Genomic DNA, 10000 nt, shown 5'->3' on the forward strand with positions numbered 1-10000 from the left:
ATAACTCGGTAAACACGCTTCCTAGTCGTTTGTCATCGCGATACATGCTATCGTAGAGAAAAAAAAAGATAGAGACAGAAGGAATCTCGTCAATCCAACGCTGCGGTACGCATAGACCTTCGGGGATACACTAACTAACAATACGGAGCATCATTTCCAACCGCCGTTTACCCGTGCAATTTGTAGAACAGAATGTAGTACGGCCGGGTGTCACTCGGATCGCTAATAACTCGGGAAACACGCTTCCTAGTCGTTTGTCAACGCGATACATGCTATCGTAGAGAAAAAAAAAGATAGAGACAGAGGGAACCTCGTCAATCCAACGCTGCGGTACGCATAGACCTTCGGGGATACACTAACTAACAATACGGAGCATCATTTCCAACCGCCGTTTACCCGTGCAATTTGTAGAACAGAATGTAGTACGGCCGGGTGTCACCCTACTCAAGTCCATTATTTGCTAATAACTCGATAAATAATAATTGTAGCGAGTTTGGTGTTATGATATATATTGTTAGAAACCGTCTATATTACAGTGATATCACGTCGAAAATCGTCTAGGACCGATACGGAAAAAGTTTCCTCTTAGCGGTGGGACTTAGAAAAATTTTCGTCGAACGTCCGACGGAATAGCACATCCGTCCATTATTTGCTAATAACTCGATAAATAATAATTGTAGCGAGTTTGGTGTTATGATATATATTGTTAGAAACCGTCTATATTACAGTGATATCACGTCGAAAATCGTCTAGGACCGATACGGAAAAAGTTTCCTCTTAGCGGTGGGACTTAGAAAAATTTCCAGAGTTTTGTCGACGGAGTAGCACATCCGTCCATTATTTGCTAATAACTCGATAAATAATACATTGTAGCGAGTTTGGTGTTATGATATATATTGTTAGAAACCGTCTATATTACAGTGATATCACGTCGAAAATCGTCTAGGACCGATACGGAAAAAGTTTCCTCTTAGCGGTGGGACTTAGAAAAATTTTCGTCGAACGTCCGACGGAGTAGCACATCCGTCCATTATTTGCTAATAACTCGATAAATAATAATTGTAGCGAGTTTGGTGTTATGATATATATTGTTAGAAACCGTCTATATTACAGTGATATCACGTCGAAAATCGTCTAGGACCGATACGGAAAAAGTTTCCTCTTAGCGGTGGACTTAGAAAAATTTTCGTCGAACGTCCGACGGAGTAGCACATCCGTCCATTATTTGCTAATAACTCGATAAATAAATTGTAGCGAGTTTGGTGTTATGATATATATTGTTAGAAACCGTCTATATTACAGTGATATCACGTCGAAAATCGTCTAGGACCGATACGGAAAAAGTTTCCTCTTAGCGGTGGGACTTAGAAAAATTTTCGTCGAACGTCCGACGGAGTAGCACATCCGTCCATTATTTGCTAATAACTCGATAAATAATAATTGTAGCGAGTTTGGTGTTATGATATATATTGTTAGAAACCGTCTATATTACAGTGATATCACGTCGAAAATCGTCTAGGACCGATACGGAAAAAGTTTCCTCTTAGCGGTGGGACTTAGAAAAATTTCCAGAGTTTTGTCGACGGAGTAGCACATCCGTCCATTATTTGCTAATAACTCGATAAATAATAATTGTAGCGAGTTTGGTGTTATGATATATATTGTTAGAAACCGTCTATATTACAGTGATATCACGTCGAAAATCGTCTAGGACCGATACGGAAAAAGTTTCCTCTTAGCGGTGGGACTTAGAAAAATTTCCAGAGTTTTGTCGACGGAGTAGCACATCCGTCCATTATTTGCTAATAACTCGATAAATAATAATTGTAGCGAGTTTGGTGTTATGATATATATTGTTAGAAACCGTCTATATTACAGTGATATCACGTCGAAAATCGTCTAGGACCGATAGGGAAAAAGTTTCCTCTTGGCGGTGGGACTTAGAAAAATTTTCGTCGAACGTCCGACGAAGTAGCACATCCGTCCATTATTTGCTAATAACTCGATAAATAATAATTGTAGCGAGTTTGGTGTTATGATATATATTGTTAGAAACCGTCTATATTACAGTGATATCACGTCGAAAATCGTCTAGGACCGATACGGAAAAAGTTTCCTCTTAGCGGTGGGACTTAGAAAAATTTTCGTCGAACGTCCGACGGAGTAGCACATCCGTCCATTATTTGCTAATAACTCGATAAATAATAATTGTAGCGAGTTTGGTGTTATGATATATATTGTTAGAAACCGTCTATATTACAGTGATATCACGTCGAAAATCGTCTAGGACCGATACGGAAAAAGTTTCCTCTTAGCGGTGGGACTTAGAAAAATTTTCGTCGAACGTCCGACGGAGTAGCACATCCGTCCATTATTTGCTAATAACTCGATAAATAATAATTGTAGCGAGTTTGGTGTTATGATATATATTGTTAGAAACCGTCTATATTACAGTGATATCACGTCGAAAATCGTCTAGGACCGATACGGAAAAAGTTTCCTCTTAGCGGTGGGACTTAGAAAAATTTTCGTCGAACGTCCGACGGAGTAGCACATCCGTCCATTATTTGCTAATAACTCGATAAATAATAATTGTAGCGAGTTTGGTGTTATGATATATATTGTTAGAAACCGTCTATATTACAGTGATATCACGTCGAAAATCGTCTAGGACCGATACGGAAAAAGTTTCCTCTTAGCGGTGGGACTTAGAAAAATTTCCAGAGTTTTGTCGACGGAGTAGCACATCCGTCCATTATTTGCTAATAACTCGATAAATAATAATTGTAGCGAGTTTGGTGTTATGATATATATTGTTAGAAACCGTCTATATTACAGTGATATCACGTCGAAAATCGTCTAGGACCGATACGGAAAAAGTTTCCTCTTAGCGGTGGGACTTAGAAAAATTTCCAGAGTTTTGTCGACGGAGTAGCACATCCGTCCATTATTTGCTAATAACTCGATAAATAATAATTGTAGCGAGTTTGGTGTTATGATATATATTGTTAGAAACCGTCTATATTACAGTGATATCACGTCGAAAATCGTCTAGGACCGATACGGAAAAAGTTTCCTCTTAGCGGTGGGACTTAGAAAAATTTCCAGAGTTTTGTCGACGGAGTAGCACATCCGTCCATTATTTGCTAATAACTCGATAAATAATAATTGTAGCGAGTTTGGTGTTATGATATATATTGTTAGAAACCGTCTATATTACAGTGATATCACGTCGAAAATCGTCTAGGACCGATACGGAAAAAGTTTCCTCTTAGCGGTGGGACTTAGAAAAATTTTCGTCGAACGTCCGACGGAATAGCACATCCGTCCATTATTTGCTAATAACTCGATAAATAATAATTGTAGCGAGTTTGGTGTTATGATATATATTGTTAGAAACCGTCTATATTACAGTGATATCACGTCGAAAATCGTCTAGGACCGATACGGAAAAAGTTTCCTCTTAGCGGTGGGACTTAGAAAAATTTTCGTCGAACGTCCGACGGAGTAGCACATCCGTCCATTATTTGCTAATAACTCGATAAATAATAATTGTAGCGAGTTTGGTGTTATGATATATATTGTTAGAAACCGTCTATATTACAGTCCGTCTATATTACAGTGATATCACGTCGAAAATCGTCTAGGACCGATACGGAAAAAGTTTCCTCTTAGCGGTGGGACTTAGAAAAATTTCCAGAGTTTTGTCGACGGAGTAGCACATCCGTCCATTATTTGCTAATAACTCGATAAATAATAATTGTAGCGAGTTTGGTGTTATGATATATATTGTTAGAAACCGTCTATATTACAGTGATATCACGTCGAAAATCGTCTAGGACCGATACGGAAAAAGTTTCCTCTTAGCGGTGGGACTTAGAAAAATTTCCAGAGTTTTGTCGACGGAGTAGCACATCCGTCCATTATTTGCTAATAACTCGATAAATAATAATTGTAGCGAGTTTGGTGTTATGATATATATTGTTAGAAACCGTCTATAGTACAGTGATATCACGTCGAAAATCGTCTAGGACCGATACGGAAAAAGTTTCCTCTTAGCGGTGGGACTTAGAAAAATTTTCGTCGAACGTCCGACGGAGTAGCACATCCGTCCATTATTTGCTAATAACTCGATAAATAATAATTGTAGCGAGTTTGGTGTTATGATATATATTGTTAGAAACCGTCTATATTACAGTGATATCACGTCGAAAATCGTCTAGGACCGATACGGAAAAAGTTTCCTCTTAGCGGTGGGACTTAGAAAAATTTCCAGAGTTTTGTCGACGGAGTAGCACATCCGTCCATTATTTGCTAATAACTCGATAAATAATAATTGTAGCGAGTTTGGTGTTATGATATATATTGTTAGAAACCGTCTATATTACAGTGATATCACGTCGAAAATCGTCTAGGACCGATACGGAAAAAGTTTCCTCTTAGCGGTGGGACTTAGAAAAATTTCCAGAGTTTTGTCGACGGAGTAGCACATCCGTCCATTATTTGCTAATAACTCGATAAATAATAATTGTAGCGAGTTTGGTGTTATGATATATATTGTTAGAAACCGTCTATATTACAGTGATATCACGTCGAAAATCGTCTAGGACCGATACGGAAAAAGTTTCCTCTTAGCGGTGGGACTTAGAAAAATTTCCAGAGTTTTGTCGACGGAGTAGCACATCCGTCCATTATTTGCTAATAACTCGATAAATAATAATTGTAGCGAGTTTGGTGTTATGATATATATTGTTAGAAACCGTCTATATTACAGTGATATCACGTCGAAAATCGTCTAGGACCGATAGGGAAAAAGTTTCCTCTTGGCGGTGGGACTTAGAAAAATTTTCGTCGAACGTCCGACGGAGTAGCACATCCGTCCATTATTTGCTAATAACTCGATAAATAATAATTGTAGCGAGTTTGGTGTTATGATATATATTGTTAGAAACCGTCTATATTACAGTGATATCACGTCGAAAATCGTCTAGGACCGATACGGAAAAAGTTTCCTCTTAGCGGTGGGACTTAGAAAAATTTCCAGAGTTTTGTCGACGGAGTAGCACATCCGTCCATTATTTGCTAATAACTCGATGAATAATAATTGTAGCGAGTTTGGTGTTATGATATATATTGTTAGAAACCGTCTATATTACAGTGATATCACGTCGAAAATCGTCTAGGACCGATAGGGAAAAAGTTTCCTCTTGGCGGTGGGACTTAGAAAAATTTTCGTCGAACGTCTTACGGAGTAGCACATCCGTCCATTATTTGCTAATAACTCGATAAATAATAATTGTAGCGAGTTTGGTGTTATGATATATATTGTTAGAAACCGTCTATATTACAGTGATATCACGTCGAAAATCGTCTAGGACCGATACGGAAAAAGTTTCCTCTTAGCGGTGGGACTTAGAAAAATTTCCAGAGTTTTGTCGACGGAGTAGCACATCCGTCCATTATTTGCTAATAACTCGATAAATAATAATTGTAGCGAGTTTGGTGTTATGATATATATTGTTAGAAACCGTCTATATTACAGTGATATCACGTCGAAAATCGTCTAGGACCGATACGGAAAAAGTTTCCTCTTAGCGGTGGGACTTAGAAAAATTTCCAGAGTTTTGTCGACGGAGTAGCACATCCGTCCATTATTTGCTAATAACTCGATAAATAATAATTGTAGCGAGTTTGGTGTTATGATATATATTGTTAGAAACCGTCTATATTACAGTGATATCACGTCGAAAATCGTCTAGGACCGATAGGGAAAAAGTTTCCTCTTGGCGGTGGGACTTAGAAAAATTTTCGTCGAACGTCCGACGGAGTAGCACATCCGTCCATTATTTGCTAATAACTCGATAAATAATAATTGTAGCGAGTTTGGTGTTATGATATATATTGTTAGAAACCGTCTATATTACAGTGATATCACGTCGAAAATCGTCTAGGACCGATACGGAAAAAGTTTCCTCTTAGCGGTGGGACTTAGAAAAATTTCCAGAGTTTTGTCGACGGAGTAGCACATCCGTCCATTATTTGCTAATAACTCGATAAATAATAATTGTAGCGAGTTTGGTGTTATGATATATATTGTTAGAAACCGTCTATATTACAGTGATATCACGTCGAAAATCGTCTAGGACCGATAGGGAAAAAGTTTCCTCTTGGCGGTGGGACTTAGAAAAATTTTCGTCGAACGTCCGACGGAGTAGCACATCCGTCCATTATTTGCTAATAACTCGATAAATAATAATTGTAGCGAGTTTGGTGTTATGATATATATTGTTAGAAACCGTCTATATTACAGTGATATCACGTCGAAAATCGTCTAGGACCGATACGGAAAAAGTTTCCTCTTAGCGGTGGGACTTAGAAAAATTTCCAGAGTTTTGTCGACGGAGTAGCACATCCGTCCATTATTTGCTAATAACTCGATAAATAATAATTGTAGCGAGTTTGGTGTTATGATATATATTGTTAGAAACCGTCTATATTACAGTGATATCACGTCGAAAATCGTCTAGGACCGATAGGGAAAAAGTTTCCTCTTGGCGGTGGGACTTAGAAAAATTTTCGTCGAACGTCCGACGGAGTAGCACATCCGTCCATTATTTGCTAATAACTCGATAAATAATAATTGTAGCGAGTTTGGTGTTATGATATATATTGTTAGAAACCGTCTATATTACAGTGATATCACGTCGAAAATCGTCTAGGACCGATAGGGAAAAAGTTTCCTCTTAGCGGTGGGACTTAGAAAAATTTCCAGAGTTTTGTCGACGGAGTAGCACATCCGTCCATTATTTGCTAATAACTCGATAAATAATAATTGTAGCGAGTTTGGTGTTATGATATATATTGTTAGAAACCGTCTATATTACAGTGATATCACGTCGAAAATCGTCTAGGACCGATAGGGAAAAAGTTTCCTCTTGGCGGTGGGACTTAGAAAAATTTTCGTCGAACGTCCGACGGAGTAGCACATCCGTCCATTATTTGCTAATAACTCGATAAATAATAATTGTAGCGAGTTTGGTGTTATGATATATATTGTTAGAAACCGTCTATATTACAGTGATATCACGTCGAAAATCGTCTAGGACCGATACGGAAAAAGTTTCCTCTTAGCGGTGGGACTTAGAAAAATTTCCAGAGTTTTGTCGACGGAGTAGCACATCCGTCCATTATTTGCTAATAACTCGATAAATAATAATTGTAGCGAGTTTGGTGTTATGATATATATTGTTAGAAACCGTCTATATTACAGTGATATCACGTCGAAAATCGTCTAGGACCGATAGGGAAAAAGTTTCCTCTTGGCGGTGGGACTTAGAAAAATTTTCGTCGAACGTCCGACGGAGTAGCACATCCGTCCATTATTTGCTAATAACTCGATAAATAATAATTGTAGCGAGTTTGGTGTTATGATATATATTGTTAGAAACCGTCTATATTACAGTGATATCACGTCGAAAATCGTCTAGGACCGATACGGAAAAAGTTTCCTCTTAGCGGTGGGACTTAGAAAAATTTCCAGAGTTTTGTCGACGGAGTAGCACATCCGTCCATTATTTGCTAATAACTCGATGAATAATAATTGTAGCGAGTTTGGTGTTATGATATATATTGTTAGAAACCGTCTATATTACAGTGATATCACGTCGAAAATCGTCTAGGACCGATAGGGAAAAAGTTTCCTCTTGGCGGTGGGACTTAGAAAAATTTTCGTCGAACGTCCGACGGAGTAGCACATCCGTCCATTATTTGCTAGTAACTCGATAAATAATAATTGTAGCGAGTTTGGTGTTATGATATATATTGTTAGAAACCGTCTATATTACAGTGATATCACGTCGAAAATCGTCTAGGACCGATACGGAAAAAGTTTCCTCTTAGCGGTGGGACTTAGAAAAATTTCCAGAGTTTTGTCGACGGAGTAGCACATCCGTCCATTATTTGCTAATAACTCGATAAATAATAATTGTAGCGAGTTTGGTGTTATGATATACATTGTTAGAAACCGTCTATATTACAGTGATATCACGTCGAAAATCGTCTAGGACCGATAGGGAAAAAGTTTCCTCTTGGCGGTGGGACTTAGAAAAATTTTCGTCGAACGTCCGACGGAGTAGCACATCCGTCCATTATTTGCTAATAACTCGATAAATAATAATTGTAGCGAGTTTGGTGTTATGATATATATTGTTAGAAACCGTCTATATTACAGTGATATCACGTCGAAAATCGTCTAGGACCGATACGGAAAAAGTTTCCTCTTAGCGGTGGGACTTAGAAAAATTTCCAGAGTTTTGTCGACGGAGTAGCACATCCGTCCATTATTTGCTAATAACTCGATGAATAATAATTGTAGCGAGTTTGGTGTTATGATATATATTGTTAGAAACCGTCTATATTACAGTGATATCACGTCGAAAATCGTCTAGGACCGATAGGGAAAAAGTTTCCTCTTGGCGGTGGGACTTAGAAAAATTTTCGTCGAACGTCCGACGGAGTAGCACATCCGTCCATTATTTGCTAATAACTCGATAAATAATAATTGTAGCGAGTTTGGTGTTATGATATATATTGTTAGAAACCGTCTATATTACAGTGATATCACGTCGAAAATCGTCTAGGACCGATACGGAAAAAGTTTCCTCTTAGCGGTGGGACTTAGAAAAATTTCCAGAGTTTTGTCGACGGAGTAGCACATCCGTCCATTATTTGCTAATAACTCGATGAATAATAATTGTAGCGAGTTTGGTGTTATGATATATATTGTTAGAAACCGTCTATATTACAGTGATATCACGTCGAAAATCGTCTAGGACCGATAGGGAAAAAGTTTCCTCTTGGCGGTGGGACTTAGAAAAATTTTCGTCGAACGTCTTACGGAGTAGCACATCCGTCCATTATTTGCTAATAACTCGATAAATAATAATTGTAGCGAGTTTGGTGTTATGATATATATTGTTAGAAACCGTCTATATTACAGTGATATCACGTCGAAAATCGTCTAGGACCGATACGGAAAAAGTTTCCTCTTAGCGGTGGGACTTAGAAAAATTTCCAGAGTTTTGTCGACGGAGTAGCACATCCGTCCATTATTTGCTAATAACTCGATAAATAATAATTGTAGCGAGTTTGGTGTTATGATATATATTGCTAGAAATCGTCTATATTACAGTGATATCACGTCGAAAATCGTCTAGGACCGATACTTAAAAATTTTCCTCTTATTTGTGGGACTTAGAAAAATACTTACGAAAAATTTTCAAAGTTCGGTGAATTATGAAAAGTTGGTTATTTTGTGTAAAATAATATAGAAATGTTAAATTTATTATATTTTGTGAAAAAATTTTTATACTTTTTTCGCTCTAAGTTCCAACAGCCCCGCCGGGAGGTCTGTTGCCGCGGCGGTTTGCGGCCATAAGCGCGCGTGCTATTGACCGCGCGGCGCCGGCGTCCGGCCGGCCGTTCGGTATCTATAAGAGAGTCGACGGTTCGGTCGAGTCGGTCGGTGCAGCGCGCGTCATGTGGCTATTCTACGATCTCGGTCGAGAAGCAGTCATGGGCGCCTCGAGACTTCGGTCTTGACTGTTTCGTACCGTGCTTCGTATCGAATTATTCTCTACACAGCATTGCCACGGGTCGGTGTCCTAGACCGAATGGCCCTTATGTGGCGAGCCTTCCCTTAGTGGAGGTTGGTGACTTGTATTCACTTTTGTGTTTACTCGTACTAACTGAGCATCAACTCTTATGTCCGAGCGACTAAGGTATGAAAAAGAGAAAATAGAGTTAAAGAGAAAAAAAATTCTGTCTTTAAAGACAGAATAAAGAGAAAAATTCGTTAAATAATAGAGGTGTCCTATTTCGTTATGCCCAGCGCGAGCAGAAGAACACGGTTTCTCGCAGTCCCAGCATGCGTCCTGTCCGCGCTTCCTCGGCACTTGTGTCGATTTTGTCCAGCGCAGTGGTTACGTGCTTCCGCGATCCA

Source organism: Halictus rubicundus, unplaced genomic scaffold (genome assembly GCF_050948215.1).
Source record: "Halictus rubicundus isolate RS-2024b unplaced genomic scaffold, iyHalRubi1_principal scaffold0390, whole genome shotgun sequence".
NCBI classification, from domain to species: domain Eukaryota; kingdom Metazoa; phylum Arthropoda; class Insecta; order Hymenoptera; family Halictidae; genus Halictus; species Halictus rubicundus.